The 18188-nt window shown below is 43.5% G+C and overlaps 1 protein-coding gene and 1 long non-coding RNA gene across 7 annotated transcripts in view; one reads left to right on the plus strand and one right to left on the minus strand.

The window, feature by feature from the left end:
* ZNF462 (zinc finger protein 462) overlaps positions 1-18188 on the plus strand; it is a 138487-nt gene that overhangs the window by 78495 nt on the left and 41804 nt on the right. The gene's annotated exons all lie outside the window — the stretch shown is intronic.
* Positions 618-10355, minus strand: LOC122475312. The gene is made up of 3 exons (XR_006295142.1): positions 10244-10355; positions 9245-9423; positions 618-722 (listed from the first exon to the last, which is right to left on the minus strand). It is a non-coding gene; the product is annotated as an uncharacterized LOC122475312 (long non-coding RNA).

The raw sequence follows: 18188 nt of genomic DNA on the forward strand, positions 1-18188 counted from the left end.
AGAGAGACGGAGACACAGAATCCGAAGCAGGCTCCAGGCTCTGAGCTGTCAGCACAGAGCCCGACGTGGGGCTCGAACTCGTGAACCACGAGATCATGACCTGAGCCCAAGTTGGGCACTCAACCGACTGAGCCACCCAGGCGCCCCTACTCTGGTAACTCTTCTAGTGATGATTTCCTCAGTGCTCTGTTGCACTCATGGGTATGCTGTTGGTTCTGTCCCCTGGTTTCTAATGGGGACAGTTAGGTACAAGTACATATTGAATATTTCTTTTGAATGACCAGCGGTTCTTGGAGACATCACAATTTTCAATTCAGTTAATTTATATTGAGTCCCTTATGTCTAAGTAACCCCACAGAACCAAATTGTAGGGGGGTACATTTATTTCATTCCCATTTAAGAGTAAAGTTCAAGAGGCAAATCTCATAAAGATGAACCCTCAGAGACTGCTTTAACAGAGATTTTTCTGATATATTCTGTGAGAGGAAAAGATCTACCTTGATGAAGTGTTTTAAACAGGTCATTGTTCCCTGTATAACCACACCTTCTCTAGAGGTGGGAAGCCGAAGGTTGAAACACAGTATAAGCCTTTCTGACTCTCAGAAGGACACAGCAAGTGTAGTAGAGCTGGAGAGGTGTGACGTTATTAGTGTGGTCACCTGGTAGCAGAGCCAAATGTACACAGTCGTTGACCCTGGAGGCGGCTGGCTTGTTCTCCGTATCTTTGAGAAAAAAAAAACAAAGCAAAACAAAATCATGTTTAGTTGCAGTGAAATCCAAATCCAGAGAAGCTGTAGAATGAAACTGACCAACAGAACTCCTGGGTCAATAACATCTTCTATTCTACCCCCAAATTTTACCCGCCAGGATTTTAACACAATGTATTGGTTAGAAGAGATGCTTTTTATGAGACTTATACTGGGTAATTTATAGATAAGCCAGGGATGGGCAAACTTTTTTCTGGAAAAGTCCAGATAGAAAATATTTCCAGCTTTGTGAGCCATATAACCATAAACACTGTGTAAGTAAATGGACTTGGATGTGTCCCAATAAAACTTTATGTACAAAAACAGAGAAGGCCCAGATTTGGCTTCTGGGCAGCGTGTCGCTGACCTCTGCCCTAGGAAACTGGGGGAGGAGAGTGGGGATTACAGCAATACCCATGAAATTAATCCAGTCTTTAATAAATGTCATTATAACCTTTATATTTAACGTGGACTAGTCCTAGATGCCACCTAAAACATAACTTGACCTAAATATATTCTTTATTTCATATGTGAAATGTAGGGCATTAGATAGAATTTTTTAAAATATTAGCCCGTGAATTACATTTAAGCTTAAAAGAAAATCTTCTCTAAGAATTATGTTGAGTCTAGCGCCAAGCTATCAACTCATTTAACCTTGACTGCGGCAATACCTGACACTTAAAAATTAAGATCTGAGATGCCTGCTTTTCAAAGAGAAGCTTTTCAGATTTCTAAATAGGTCAGACATAAAATTCAACCTTTAAGAGGATCCAATTAGTTGCTAGGGCATCAGACCTTCCACACAGGTTCCAATTGCAATCAGATTTCTCTTGGGGTGAAAGAAAGAAGAGGTGGTTTCTTTAAAAATGACAATAATGAAATGGAGACTCTAGAGTGAATAATTCTGAAGCATAAAGATTTACACCATTTCTAGCACATGGGATACAAGGCATAATTTTAATGGCTTGACCGTAATTTTTAATAGGTTCTGCTGGTCACAAAATTATCTGACCAGAGAATACTAACCTTCCCTTTTTGACATCAGACTTTCTACATTAAAACATGATCTAGAGTTTATTTTAATGCTTCTTATGAAGAATGGCATTTCTACTAGAAAGATTTAGAGGTTTGCAGCTCCAGTGGTGCAGTGGTACAGATGATTCTGTATCTTCTGTTGCACGCCCAGCAGTCTTCGGACGTGAAGCTGTTAGAACTTGGTGTCAGTGGCAAATTCGAAACCTCCAGAATCACCACCACCCCGAAGTCGAGTATCATGTGAAAGACCCTTCCCAGAGAACCCACCTGCCTGAGATTTCTGTGACTTTTTGAATTAGCCACAGTTTCATGTGCCAAGGATTAAAGAACATTTCAAGTGTAAGCTTTCTGTGTCCTGGGAACTTAGTCAACTAACCCATCTCCCTCTTCTCATGCCAAGAAAAACATTTGTTCATCAGAAATGTAAGCATATACTACTGAACTCATTCGGAGGTAGTTCCTAGCAACGCTGGAGTTTGCTGCATAATTCCACATCTGATTTTTGCATCTTTTGGTGGTTGGCTTAGATATTACCTTAAGTCTCCTAGAACCTACATTGTGGGAAGTAACTAAAAGAAAGAAGAAATCTGCTTTATTCTTTGGCAGAAAATATGTTGTGCCGTTGATCAAATCATCTAACACCACTCACCTTGGTCTTTTTTGGAAAGAAAGAATTTTCCTGGTCTTCTCATTGCCTACGTCAATTTTTCTTTCCCTGGAACTGGAGCTAGATATTTTAGCCCAATTATATTTGATATAAAATCCTTCAAACTCTTCTTGAGACTTGTGATTCTATAGGCCCTCTCCTCTCTTTCAAATATGGTTCTGCACTAGAGGATTTTACTCAAGCAGAAGGGAAGGGTATTGGATTTGGGGGAACCAGCAAGAATGAGCCATGATTCAGAGGTAGAGATCCTAGGACAGTCTTGCTGGATCCAGCAGAAGGTATGTCCTGAGCAAGATGAGTATGTGAAAAAGAATGTTTTTTTTCCCTGTGTACAGATGGGAAGAAGATGCTAGAAATAATCTTTTAGAAACAACTATTAGTTATTTTAAAAAATAAATTGTATGAGTTTTGATGGTACAGCCCAGGAAAGCATGTGCAGATGATACACACATTTTCTTGACTCATTCATCATCCTAAAGACTATCCTGTGGAAAAAATCCCAGTGGTGGTGGTTAAATAAAAATGGCAAGGTAAGTAATGGCCAAAGTGACGTGAGAGGTTCAGGTAGGAGGGTCTGCTTGCTTTTTGCTGAATTCAGTCCCTTGTAGTCTGTGCCCAGGAAGGGATAACTTCCTGTTATAGGGGCTTTTTACTTTGTAAGCAGTTTCAGAGTCATGAACTTGAGTACAGGGCCCAGCTAAGGTTTTATTTACCAGTATACTGCTCTTCTAGATGTCATTCAAGGGTTAGGTTCTTCAGCTTCCTCAGGGACACAGAATATTCTTAGATGACTCATGCAATCCACTCTCCTTATGTCATCTTTTATTTTCATGCGCTGTGAGCCCTCCACCAAGGCGACAGTGATAGCTAGTCCAGCATCAGGGCCTTCTAAAGAACCCCTTAATCTAGTCCTTTGCTTTTAAGCATCGCTGGCTATTTTTTCCTCCTTGACCAGTTTGAAATTCATTCATTCTGGTTTTGCGATAAAGGGTTGTACATGTCTCTTGTTTAGTTTCTAAGTGATAAAATTAATCATGATTTTTGTTCTTTAAATGCTGCTGATTGCCTCAAATTTGTCATCTGATTTAATGTGCCTGATGAATCAGAGGTACAAATTATTAGTCTCATTGTATAGAAAAGGAAACTAATACACAGAGGAGCGAAATGGTGAGTCCAGGAGTCCTAAAACGCTTGTGCCCTTAATCTTTGTGTCATCTCATGGGAGTCTTGTAGCAGAAATGCACATCCACACATGATCCAGAGTGGCTAAGATCCAACCGCCTCTTCTATGTTTGGAGATCCTGAAATCTTCCAAAAGAAACTAGAGGCAAGTTTTTATTATTGACTGATATTTAGAGCTTAAATTGTTGGATATACAGAGAGCATTCAGTTAGAAGCGCAGAATAGAATGAAGTTGGAAATGGTGCATTTGGATTTCAATAGTTCTAGCCATGGAGAGAAGAAATGGAAAGGTCATAGAGGGCTTCTTGGAAGAGGTAGGGCTCAGGCTGGGCCTTGAAGGATACATGAGTTTTACCCAGGTAGGAGGCAGTCCATTCAAGGTGGGAAGAGTATCAGAAGTGAGGAAACCTACAGAAGGAGGGAACCTAGGACACAAAGAGACCAGGCTGGCTAGAATGGAGGGTGTACGTTCCTGAGAAGGCAGTTGGTGAGGTGAGGAGAGGTAGAGCCAGACTACAGTGGTACTTAGTACCAGGAAGAGGTCTTTAAATTAAAGATGCAGGCTGGGGGCGCCTGGGTGGCTCAGTCGGTTGAGTGACCGACTTCGGCTCAGGTCATGATCTCACGGTCTGTGAGTTCAAGCCCTGTGTCGGGCTCTGTGCTGACAGCTCAGAGCCTGGAGCCTGCTTCGGATTCTGTGTCTCCCTCTCTCTCTGCCCCTCCCCTGCTCATGCTCTGTCTCTGTCTCTCTCTCTCTCTCTCTCTGTCAAAAATAAATAAACATGAAAAAAATTAAAAATAAATAAATAAAGATGCAGGCTGAACAGGGAAGACCAGTAGCAACAGCAGCAAGGGCTCTGGCTCCTTTGGAAGCAGGAGGGTACTTTTGAACTAGAGGGACAATCAGCTAGCATCTGTAGTCTTTGAGAATGAATGTGGATTAGAAATACTTATGAATAGGGGTGGCTGGGTGGCTCAGTTCGTTAAGCATCCGACTTCGGCTCAGGCCATGATCTCATGGTCCGTGAGTTTGAGCCCCGCGTCGGGCTCTGTGCTGACAGCTCAGAGCCTGGAGCCTGCTTCGGATTCTATGTCTCCCTCTCTCTCTGACCCTCTCCCGTTCATGCTCTGTCTCTCTCTGTCTCAAAAATAAATAAACATTTAAAAAAAATTACACTTTAAAACAAAAAAAGAAATACTCATGAATATTAGTTCTTTTTTCAGATGCCTACTGTAGATTGAGGCAGCTGGGTGGCTCAGTCGGTTAAGCGTCTGACTTCGGCCTAGGTCATGATCTCATGGTTCATTAGTTGGAGCCCCGTATCAAGTTCTCTGCTGTCAGCACAGAGCCTGCTTTGGATCCTCTGTGCCGCTTGCTCTCTGCCCCTCCCCCACTCATTCATTCTCTGTCTCTCTCTCCCTCCCTCGCTTTCAAAAATAAACATTGAAAAAGTATAGTTTAAAAAAAATGCCTGCATAGATTATTCGTTTTGATTACAAAAGTAACACCTACTCACAATTAAGGAATAGCTTCATGGCAATACATAACGTAAAATACTAGCCTTAATGCCAGCCTTTTTGTTTCAGTACCTGAATTAATCTCTATTAACAATTTGCCGTAGAGTCCTCTAGTGTTTGTTCTATGCGTATAAACATAGGTTCTGTGCGTATAAACATAGGGACCATAATATACAAACCAGTTTTTTTCATGTTTTTCCTCTCACTTGATAAGTTCTATCATTGCTTGACTCTTGATATTTTAAAATACGAGGGTCTGTATCTCAAAACAAACAAAAATGATTCCCCTTCATAAAATAAATATTGTGTACTTATGTTTCCATTATGTATGGGGGGGGGGGATGTGTTTAGGTTGGGATTCTCAGAATTAGATAAGACCTTTGTGGTTTTGTCAGTCAAAAATCCACTAATTGTGTTAATTTTAAGGCTGGTCCATTGCCTAAGAAATTTCTTAAGTAAAGTTTTTTTTTTTTTTTCCTACTGCCTAAGGCTTAAAACATTTGAAATATTGGCAAGTTGTCCATAAGTTAAATGACAAAATCAAGATTGCAGACTGTCTAGACTGTTCTGAGTATGAGCTATAATGAGATTTTGCTAGGTGATAAATATAAAATATGCCGGGTAGCTTCTGACCCTCGTATTCACTTCCAGTACTAGACTTGCCAAATATTCTTATAATTGTCGCTTATCGCATCTGTCTCCCCAGCTAAACTGTGTGCTCTCTGAGGTCAAGGACTGTTTCAGAGCCCTGGCAGTTTGGCAGGCCACTCAATAAATATTTGTTGGTTTGAATTAGGGCCGCAGAAGGAACCACACACGAGGGCAACCGACAGAACAATAGTCTATATGTGGAAAAGCCTGGGAATTTTAGTGACTGAGCTCAGCTGTGCCACATAATGTTTGGAAAAAGCCAGTGGAATCGGGCTGCATGTGTACCATGCTATGCTGTCCTACACTGCTGCACATTTCCTTGGTCAACCTGTCTCTGCCAGTTAACTAACTTTGGCCTTCTCCCTACTGACAGCGCCATATCCCTTTCAACTTTATTCAACCAAAGTGACTAATCTCTTTCCTCTAAGTGGCCAAGAAGAGTGAACATATACCTTACTCTCTACCACCTCGTGAGAGTATGTGTTTCTTTCATTTAATGGTCCCTTTTCGAACGCCTGCTCTCTGCTTATTTCTCTCTCCTTACCTTCTGGAATGTTCTTTTTCTTTCCTCAGTGAACTCTGGGCCAGGTTCACAGCTTCCCTTTTTACTCCAGCCATGACCATCGCGCTCTGGAATTCCAATATACTAAGACTTGATGGTAATGACCCGACAAATAGTTGATCTCTTCGGGTAGGGAGACTTACCTCCTTGGTGATTAAGCTTCAACCACCATTCCCCTGTGGCTGAATTTACCATTACACAGTGCTTCACCTCCAGCATCTCAAACGCTTAGTTCTCTCTGACCTCTCTACCCAACCCAGGCCCTGGAAGTTAGCCATTTCAGGGGGGCTTTCTTCAGCATCCTGTGTCTCGAACTCCCTTGTCCTCCTCTGGTGTCCAGTTTGTCAGACCCCAACCCTGAAGAGTCCTCACTCCACTTCCTCTGATGTTAGCCAGTCTTCCTGGTTCCAATCCTAGGCTTTTCCGATGTGTTTTCAAGGTTATCTTTGTTAACCACAAATCTGATTTATTTTCAAGAATAAATTTGAGCTTATTCAGACTTATCCCTTTACAACGCCAATTTACCTGTAAGTATTCCAAGTGTTTCTCTTGAGTAAAAGAGACCGGAATGGAGTCACAACCACTGTGCTGGAAGTTGCAAATAGCTTCAGCCTTTCTTGCCTGCCCCAAAGCTAATAGTGGACAAATGGCGGGAGCAGTTATGTGGGTAATAGCCACGCCAGTCACAAATGATTATACTTGTGCATTGTGATGTTACTGTTACTCTGTTTTTCGGTTGTCTAAAATTTTGCCCACGGGGAAGTTCTTAATTAGGAATACAGAGAGGGGAAGATGAAGAAGTGCACTTCTACCTTGCACGCACCAAGATAACGCCACCAACGTGTCCATTAGAAGAGACCATTGTGATAACTAAATCAAAGGCAGTGAAGTATCAGTAAAATTCCCGACTGACACGGTGAGAGTGGTAAGTCCTACATACTGTTATGTTAATAATAAAAGAGGATCATTTTTGCTAGTACATTACAGTATATTTTTGCATTTTTGTTATGTTACCTACATGGTGGAATACTGGATAACCTAACTCTTTAAAACATTAAATTCAGTGTAAAAGATGGATTTATTTTTTTCTCCTTATACTTTTTCTATGACATTATTTTTATGCGCCTCTATCCCTGTAGCGTAACAAAAAGCTTTATAGTACTTTTCACTATATTTCTCCCTCTTCTAATTTTCTGGGATATTATCCAGATCACAGTTATGCCTAGGGAAGAATGTTAAGAACATAGATGTTCACCTGTTTTGTGTTGTCATAGCAGCAATGAGTTTCAGAATTATGGGATGGAGGTCTGATAGCTCTGTGAGGGTCAAGGGCAGGCTTAATTAAGATTTTATTTATTTATGTATTTATTGACCATTTTCTTTTTTTAAATTTAAATCCTAGTTAGTTAACATACAAAGCAATTTTGGTTTCACGAGTAGAATACAGTGATTTCATCACTTACATAACAACATCCAATTATTGGCCATTTTCTAAATTGAGAGAAGGCAAAAGAAAAAACCATGTACGAGAAAGAAGTTTTGAAAACTACCATACCAGGCAAATTGGTGGTTTTCATGCTAATCATCAGAATCCCAATAAAAGGAGGTGACTCTACTTGAGCTGGCCACATAAAGCCATATAAAGTTGAGAAGTGCTAAGGGACACGGGACCAGACCCTTCTTGGCAGACCAGGGGGAGCAGCTCTTGAGCCTCTGGGCTTCCGGTGTCTGGAAGGGCCATGAGGGTTAACGATACCAACCGGTCAGCGACATTTGATGACACGTCAAGCCTGTCCCAAGTTCTGCCTGGGGATTCTGGTGGCCATGGCTTCCCTCAGGCACTCACACTCAGGAAACGTCCAGATGTTCCACAGAACCTCTTTCCCAGCTCGTAACCGTTTATTTTCAGTGGAATTTAGGAGGTGTGCTGCAGTACTGACGTTGGGCGGGACTCTTCTCTGTATCACTGGCTTCATTTAAAAAACTTTTTAATGTTTATTTTGAGAGACAGGGAGACAGGGCGCGAGTGGGGAAAGGGGCAGAGAGAGAGAGACACACACAGAACCCGAAGTAGGCTCCAGGCTCCAAACTGTCAGCACAGAACCCGACGCGGGGCTCAAACTCACGGACCGCAAGATCATGACCTGAACCGAAGTCGGACGCTTAACCGACTGGCACCCAGGTGCCCCTCGCTGGGTTGATTTAAAAAAAAATTGGGGGGGGGGGGTGGCGCCTGGGTGGTTCAGTCACTTAGGCATCCGACTTCGGCTCAGGTCATGATCTCACAGTTTGTGGGTTCGAGCCCCAGGTCGGGCTCTGTGCTGACAGCTCAGAGCCTGGAGCCTGCTTTGGGTTCTGTGTCTCCCTCCCTCCCTCTCTCTGCCCCTCCCCCACTCTCACTTTGTCTCACTCTGTCTCTCAAAAATAAATAAATGTAATAAAAAAGTTTAAAACAAAAATAATTTTTTTTTAGTGTTTCTTTATTTTTGAGAGAGGAGGAGGCAGACTGCAAGTGGGGGAGGGGCAGAGAGAGAAGGAGAGACAGAATCAGAAGCAGACTCCAGGCCCCACGCTGTCAGCACAGAGCCCAGCAGGGGGCTTGAACCCACAAACCGTGAGATCATGACCTGAGCCAAAGTTTGATGCTCACCCAACTGAGCCACCCAGGCGCCCCATCACTGGGTTCATTTTAACTGAGCAAAGCAACTTGAGCTTCTGAAAATCAGGGGCAATTGATCTTTTGGAAACCATTTCTGTGTATAGACCCTCTTTAATAACAGTTTGCCCTGGGATGTTGGGCCCCTCAGTTTGAGGTCTGGCTTGAGAGCCGCTGTAGATCCCAATCCAGAAACCCACCCACACTGTGGGCCATGAGACACCCACCTGTGCAGCCTTTGGCGAAGGTCCTATCCATTTCCATCTCTGCTGAGTGTGCTAAGGTAAACCATTTACCTTCTCCGAGCCTGTTTCTCGTGTGTAAAATAATGATGATGCCTCCTTTGTGGGGTTATTTCAAGGATCAAATGAGACAACATATGGAAATGCTTTCATGTTTTAAGTTGCTGTAAGAATATTAGGTATTATTAAGGTAGTAAAATAGAAGTAGATTTCTTGTCAATTTATAATCATTTGTCCTCACCCAGAGATAGGTGAGGATTTTTTAAAAGTAAAACAGGAAAAAAAAAAATCATGTTTAGCCTTAGAAACTGAATGAAATTTCTTTACAGCAGGAGCTGCTTCTTTAGGAGTCTAAAATAACTCAGTGTTTGGAACGTGGTGTTTAACCTGGAGTCCTGTTGATCTAAATTTATTTGAACTTTGGGGCTTAATCGAATCCATCCACACAAGAAAGTCCTTAGCACTTGATGCTCTAATGGGCTGGTGAAATGCACTGATAAGTCCCAGTGTCAGACATCACAATTACCGGCCCTAATCAGTACATAGCTTTAATTAATGATAACTATAATTTACTGCATGTCTATTGATTGAGTACTTTACAAACATCTCATTTCATTTCGTCCATATGACAGTCCCACGAGACAAGAACTTTTATCACCAGCTCCCTCCTGTTTTCGGAAGGAGGAAAAAAGGCCTAAGGAAGATCATGGTCGTACCTGGCAGACTGGGGTCGGGGATGCATGTCCGTCTGATTGCAGAGCTCTGTTAGCTATGTCACGCCATTTCCCTAAACCTCAATTCTTAGATGTATTACTTTCCCCTTGGAGAGTCTGAAAGGGGGAGCTTTTGTGAGCCCCAGGAAAGTGCTCCTTGTTCGAAATATGAAAATCATTCTTGTGTATGACCTTCTGCAATTTGATCCTGCAATTGCAGTCTTAGCCTCCAAATCTCTTGGAAGAACCAATATTCTCAATTTATACTTACTTGCCACTTTATTCTTAAATTTATGGAATCCACGTTCTACCTTCAGCATTTCACTAAAACCACTCTCCCGTCAGGGACCTCATGTTGGCTAACTCCAGTGACGTTTTCTCTGGGAAAGAGTCTGTCCTTCCTTGTTCACACCTGCTACCTTCTCTTCCCTCTCCCCATCCGGAATGCCTGGCCTTTGTGACTCTGGCCCCTACCATGGTAATGACATAGGTTGACGACGACTCCAGACAAACAAGTCCATGGCCTCTTGCTCCTGCCTCATCCTTCTTTTTTTGTCCGTGGCATTTAAAACTGCTGACCTTCCTCCCGGGGAAATTCTCCTCCCGTGGTTTGGGACCTGCTGTCTGTTTCAGGCTCTCCTCTGGCCGCGCTGGTAGTACCTTGTTTTTACTGTGTTTTCACCTCTTTTCCTCCAGCTGCCAACACACAGACCTTGGTCTGGTCCTCGGTCCTCTTGGTCTGGTCCTCGCTGCTCCCCCTTTGCACACACAGGGAATTGACTCACTTTTTAAATGATGCGGCCAAAATCCCCCACCTCCCGCCCTAACCTTTCAGGTTCAGTTCCAGACCCTCTTTTCCATCTGCTTCTTACTCTCTCCTCACACAGCCTTCATCTCAAAAGTTCTGAAAGGGAACCCTTTACCTTCTACCCAGACTTGCCCCTGTGCCAGGGCTCATGGTAGCCAGCCGGACCTGTCTGCGTCTTCAGGTCTTCTTGGCCCATGATCCATCAGCCACTAAGCTGTCCACAAAGTCCTGTTGTCTCCTGCCTCCTTACTTCCTCTCACCCCTCCTTCCCGCTCCCTCTCCTTACCCAAGCCATCCCGTCCCCCTCCCCTTGTAAACTCCTCCATTCACCTACACCGTGCACTCAATCATGTGCTTTATTCTCCTACTCCAAAATCTTTAACAGCTCTACATAGCCTGTTTAAAAAAAATTCCCACCCTCAACATTGTCCGTGCCTGTCCCCAGCCACCCCTCCCAGCCTCTGTTCCCACCTGTCCCCACCCAGCTTGTCCTTCAGCATTATGGGCAAATTCCTTCACTTTTATGATGCTTTTCATGGTGTCCCTGATGGGGCAGCTCTCCCTCCTCCAGAGTCCTCTGGTGCTGTGGCCTACCTCTCTTGGGGACATGTGTGGTCCATGCCACCAACTCCATGATATTACCAGAAAAGGAGCTCATTGGGGACAGGCTTTTTGTCCTGCTCATCTTTATTTTCTAAACATCTGGCATAAGGCCATTTTCTTCCTAGAGTAGATGTCCTATAAATGTAAAATGAAATTTAGTCGTGTCCTGTAGATAGTCATTAAACAGTTTAAAGCAGTAAATGTAGATTTGATTTTTTTTTTTCCTTACTGCAGAACCCTGTTGTCTTCCAGCCACTCTGTTGACAACAGATGGAAATGCCCTTGGGCATTTGCTCTTTTCTTTGGGGGCTAACTCATTTGTAGTACGTGCTGTAGTAATCTCCCCTAACGACCCCAGAGCTCTGGAAATACGAGATCCAATGATCTGTGTATCTGCAAATACCTATCTATCGTAAACGACAATAACCATGTTGTTGGTTAGTCATAACAAGCAACCTTTGTTAGCTTTATATAAATGTTTTCTTAAATTTTTGTTAAATTTTATTTTAATACATTAATGCATTTAATTAAATTTTATTTAATTTGTTAAATTTTATGTTAACAGCTATTATGTTATGAACAAACAAACCATTTATATAAAGCCGAGAAATCCAGAAGAATATTTGATCACTTTACAAAATAATATTTTTGACCATTGAGTTAAATCTAAATGAATGCAAGAAAGTATTGTGTTGGCACCTGGCTATTAAAATTTAGGGGTAAAATATAGATCTAGAAACCTTTTGGATGTTGCTGAGACCCTGTATTTGGAAAACCGACCACAGGATCTTGGCTGACACCCACACATTTATCGTGTTTGCCAGCATGTGGACGTATCACTTGGTTTCCTGTGCTTCCTTGTTATGTTTTTGCACGTGAAGGGTTGGTAGGGAGCAGAAAAGGTAGCCTATTGAGTTTCTCTCTATCTCTCCCATAGGTAGGGCCATAATCTATTCCAGATGTAAGTGTGGTGCATTCGGTAGAAACAGTAGGAACTGAATTTCAGATGAACACTTCCAACCTGCTGGTAAAATCCAGAGCAGAAAAGACACTACGTAGGTGTTTTCTACTTAACAAAACGAAGTATGGAATCCCAGGCTGCTGCTGAGATTCTCTCAGCAAGAAGGAATGTGCTGCTAGTTGGTTTTTCTCACCGTGGGAATGCGTTTGTACCAAGCCACCTTCCCCATCTGAGAGGGACTTGGTTGGGGCTGTGGGTGCAATTTAGAGACACAGAAAAGTTAAAAATGTGAAGCCTCTGTCTCACCTGGTTCCTGCTTAACATCCTCCGGTGGCTGTCTACTTTGCCTTCAGAGTACATTCCAAGCTCAGCATGCAGGTTGTTATCTGGGCCCCACATTTCTCTCTGAGATCATTCCTTACCTCTCGTCACTGCTGCGCCCAGCCCCACAGCCACGCTGAGTGCCCTGCCTTCGCAGACTCCTCACACTCCGGGCCTTGCTGTCCCTTCTTCCTGGAATGCCCTCCTCCACCTGTTTTTGCCTCTCCTCCTCATTATTCCATTGACTTGGCTAATTCCGACTCATCCTTGGAAACTTGAGTCTTGTTTCCTCCAGAAGCCTTCCGGTCTGGCTGAGGGGCCTCTTTTGTACTCCTTACAGATCTTTGAGCTCTCTTCAGTGACCTAGCACTGATCATACGCTGTTGTAACGGTCTTTCTTTCCATCTCCCCCAAGACCATCAGCTTTCCTGAAGGCAGAGGCCATCCTTTTATTTTTGGGTGCCCAGAGTATGTCAGATTACCTCACACGCCACAGGCACCCAAAAAGTTATTTGCGTGAATGGATCTAGAAGTGTTGATGTTCACGGTACCACGCACCGGCCATGGCGCTCGGAAGGCTGAGATGCGGGGCGTGTGATGGCAGGACTACCTCTTGGCACAGATCAAACACTCGAGGCTCAGCCGAGCCACAGGCCCCCAAGCCAGCCTCGATGCTCTCGTTAGTCATGAAAGTAAATCCAAAAATCCACGCAGGCTGAGAAATTTGAGACAAGGTCCCTCACAGTTGGTAGGGAAAACCAAATCATCAAGCAGCATATATGTGTATGATAGATCGAAGTGCTGTGCAGAGAAGGAGAATGAGGGAGAGGGGAGTAAAGGACGGGGCCTGTGGCATCAGGTGGGATGGTTTGGGAGAGGGTCATTGATGATGAGGATGATTGCCACACCCATGAATTGGGTACCCAAGGACCTACTCAAAGCTGGAGGTGAGCTTAAAAAAAATTTGAAAGGAAAGCGACCCCAGCATGTTCTCCCCAGGAGAGCCTCTAAAGTTGGGAGATGAAATTCGCTCTGACAAGTCTTTTTGCAGCAAGTTGATTTGTGACCATGCTGTGTGCATTGTTAGCCAACAAAATGGGGCGAATCATTGAGTCTGTGGTGTTATTCAGGTCAAGCCCTGCCTTTGAGCTGAATCCAAGCCCCACGATCAATCCCCTCCCCACTGCAGCCATCTCCACCACCAGATAAGCTGGGGGCTCGTTGCCAGAAGTAGCCATGCGCTTGGCTTTGCCCAGAATCAATCAGTCAAAAACTAGCTGCCGAGCTCCTACCGTGTGCCTGGAGCTGGGGTGAGGGTCAGTTACATCTGTTTAGAGCAGCGTTAAGAGACGCCCATGCCGATCCTTCCTGCAGTCTAGTGAAGGAGACCAAGTTCTTTCATTGATAGAATCCACTGCCTAACCGCTAACAGGCAATTTACAATTCAGTGCAAAATTATGTGATGTAGACTGTAATTGCTGTGGAACTGAGACCCTTAAAGCACTCTTTTGTGTGCCAGGACACTATACTTCACACACTGGCCTGCTCTGCACAGCACCCAGAATTGCCAGCATTATGGTCTTCATTGTATAGGTGAGGAAGCAGAGGTCTGCTTAACCTGTAACCAACCTCCACAGGGTTACAAGGAGGCCTCTGTGCACCTCTGGGTAGAGGAGAGGTTGCCTCTCTTCTCCAGCTGCTCCCTTGCTTTTTGCGTCCTGTAAGGTAATGGTGAAGATCAGCGAGAGACCTTGTAAGAAGCCCTTGACAGGTGTTAGACACAGAGATGGCTGAGACAGTGGAAGGTGAACCTGGATGTCCCCACCTGTCCCGCTGCCTTCTTGGAGGCTTGCGCCCTACAGCTGAGCCCAGCAGCACTGAGAAGTATTCCTGTGGGTGAGTTTAGAGTGGGTGGGAGAGCTGTCTATCCTCAGGGAAGAACCTAGTGCTTTAGCGGTGATTAAAAATGTAGCTTCGCCCAGAGCCAGGATTTTCTTACACTGCTTGGGAATAGGTGAAAAGAAAAGGAAAAACGGATAAGAACGGGTTTGTTGGGTAGGAGACTCCCGCTGCTGGGGGACAGTTTTAGCAAAACTCTGTGCTTTGAAGTGTGTCTGCTTATTCTATTCTTGACAAACCATTGTCTTTCTCACCTGATTTCCATATCATCTCTTAGAGCTCTACACGTATCTAAATATATATGCTTATACTCAGATGTGTTCTTTCCTCCTGATTAGCTAATCTTTGAAGAAATCTCTACAGTTGCTCCCTGCCCGGGCTCACGGCACTGTTCCTAGCAAGCCATCCATTGTGACCAACTCCTTGAAGTCAGTAGGCATCCTCCCTCCAGGCAGGTCTTGAGGAGGAAACTCTGTGGCCTTGCCCACGGCCCGTGAGCTCTCAATGCCATCCGAAGTTGCTAGCAAGCTCTCTGTGGTTGAGGCCAACTCACTGATGTAGAGGCTTTTGTACTCCACGCTTTTCGTTGGATTTTCAGTGTGGTAAAGACATCCATACCATCTAAACGAACAGCAGGAAACATTACTTCCTCATCACACAATTCAAAAGAGTCACAGGTGAATTATGCATTTGGTATTGTAAGAGCTTCTCAACTAACAATGGCAGATGCCACCCAGAGTTTCCTCCAAAAACAACATTAGAAAAAGCCTCCTTCACCACACATTCATTCGTTTCCCTACAAATTTCCAGCCTGCTTCCAGGAGGGTTTTTAAGAACACACACTTTGAGTTACAAATAACGTTTAGTGCAGAAGGAATACCTACAATGTTTGCTAATGACTGTGGCAGAAAAAGAACGTGTTTTCGAAACTGGGGCATGCAGGAGCCCCAGGTTATATTCCTGTTTCTCCATTGACTAGCTGGGTAACATGAAGTCATCTCTGCTGTGCTGAACCGCCACAAGTCTTTATGCAAAATGCGTCGTCTGTGCGCTACATAACCTGGGATGAGCGTGCGTTCCTGATGGAGAAAAATTGGTAAAACAGTTTATACAGTGAGAATGTAGTGATAAATGTGTGAAAGTAATCCACGAATACCTTCTCGTGGATTGTAGAGGACTCCATTTTCATGGCTGTAGCAGTTGACTACAGAAAAGTCACGGTGTATTTAAATATGTGGTGCCAGTTACACCTGCACATTGTACAAACATCTGTGCCTATCAGTGGGTGCAGAAAAGGGAGGAGAGAGTTGCATATAGAATCAACTAAAGTGGTTCCCAGATATCCTGATATTATCTGTTTCAAAGTTTAGACTTAATAGCAGATTTGGGGTCAAGACCAGAAATGATGCCTTTGGCTCCTTGGGATGGGCAGAGATTATGAATTTCTTGCCATTCAAATTCTCACATGTTCCAGAAGCCATTCTTCAGGTAATTTTAAAAAGGCCCAGGCTTGCTTCAGTAAAAGTGGGTCAGTGTTTCAATAGGAAGCCTCTATCCACCTCAGTATGCAAGGAGAGAGTGACATTTGGTTAATTGGATTTTCCTTTTAAATCTGGTTTTCCAGAACACTTTTTTCAGTTTGAACTCTCTTTGGATCTTAGTAACACATTTATTGAGGACCTGTTTTGGGCCAGGCCATGAGCTAAGTTCTGAATTTGCTAGATGAACTAAGATATGAACTTGCTAGATGCACGGATTATAGATGGATGGATGGATGGATGGATGGATAGATATCCTACTTTGAAAGAGATCCTGGTTTGGTGGAGGTAAAATAAGTTAACTTCAATGCCACATGACGAGCACTAGTGGGGATTTTAATAGGTATGTCTAGAAAGATCAAGGAAGACCTTTATAGTGATGGCAGATTTGAATTGAGTTCTGTTTTGAAAGATCATGTGAGTTGAAAAGGCTGAAATGCAGCAGAAAGGCATTGCAAGACTGAATGATGCTGTGAGAGCAAAGCCCGCAGTGAATGTTAGGAACCTTCTGGGTGGCTGGCAACAAGCAGGGTGGGAGCAGGGTGGGTGGGGGGTGAGGTAGGTCTGGGGAGGTACAGGAGACCGGGAGCACCACAGCAGAGTTTGGACCTTTTCCTGTGAGACATGGTGAATCCCATGGTCACGTTTGCTTTTAGAAAAGAAAGGAATCTTAGGAGGAGAAGAAACTTGAAAATGGGAACATATTTTGGAAGTTCATGTCAGCAACCATAAGGGCCTGAACAAGCCATGGCGTTGGGGCAGTGAGTGGATCACAGAGTAAGTGCTTTTCAGGAGGTCAAACCAACAGAGCTTCTCACTCATTGAACGTGTAGAACAAAAGAAACGAATCAAGGATTTCTTCTGATTTCGTTGACTGGATGGCTGGTGATGCCATTTGAAAAAAACCACAGAGAGACAAATGATTTTGTCGCCAAATATAGGGCCTGGTGAGCTGCAAGTCTGAGAATCTTCTTTGTCTGAGATCAGACTTGCCTGGATTCCCCCCAAAGAGAGAGAGAACAGGAAGCTTCATGTAAAATAAGGCCTTTGAGAGACCCTTTCAATGCACTAAAATATGATGGGACACTAAGTCTCAAGAAGAGAAGGTTGCCCCTCCTCTGTTTTTTGCTGTGTTTTTGTCATTTTGAAGACTAATTTTTTGTTTTGTTTTGGTTTGTTTTCTCATCTATTCCCTGATCATATTTCAAGGTTTTGTTTTTACTCATCAGAATGACAGGAAGTTTTCAAAGTGTGTTTCCTTCAAGTTTGGCCTCAACCTTATTTTCAGGATTAGACGTTTGTTTTTCCATTTGCCTCCATGACAACCAAGCCCAGAATTCCTATATATAGTCATCCAGTGCCCATTGTCCCCCTGGCCATTGTATCATAATCTTGTGCATCCAGGCCAGAGAGCTCCACTGATGATGGAAGACGAGGAGGTGCTGGAGTCCTTGGCCTGGAGATTTTCAAGGCGTAATCAAAAGAAGGAAATAAAATAACGTGGCTGCCTCTGGAGATTTATGTTCCCCTTTAGACACTATCCAGAAGGAGTTGAAATGGCTTGTGTTCCATAGCTTAGTTTCTAATACAATTTTCTTTGGGAATGGCCCATAGAGAACATTTTTGAGACTCTTCAAAGGAAATGCTTGGAAAGTTGCGTTGATGATTTGTGGTTGGTGGTATCCTTCTGGATGCCAAGTTCTGCTCTGTGTTAGTAGCATGAAGTAAACAACAGGTACCTTGAGAAACAAAAGGATTAAATGGAGTTTCCAAAGGATTCAGATAGAACTCAAGAAAAATTATTAAATAAGTAAACTTTTGAATCTGTGTATCATCTTGACAACATACTGTTTAACATAAAATGATAGGCAATGGATGGATGGATAGATAGACAGACAGATAGGCCTAGATTTAGGAAAGTTGTCCACAAATTCAATCCAGCAACATTCTCCTAAACACCTTTCTTCATGAAAGGACCAGGAGTCTCTGTGGCCGTAAAAGCACGTGAGGTACCGTTCTTGCCGATCTAAAATGTAAGTTCCGTAAGGACCCTTGTTTTTTTTCACTGATGTATCCCAAGTGCCTC

This window comes from Prionailurus bengalensis, chromosome D4, assembly GCF_016509475.1.
Source record: "Prionailurus bengalensis isolate Pbe53 chromosome D4, Fcat_Pben_1.1_paternal_pri, whole genome shotgun sequence".
Lineage (NCBI taxonomy): Eukaryota > Metazoa > Chordata > Mammalia > Carnivora > Felidae > Prionailurus > Prionailurus bengalensis.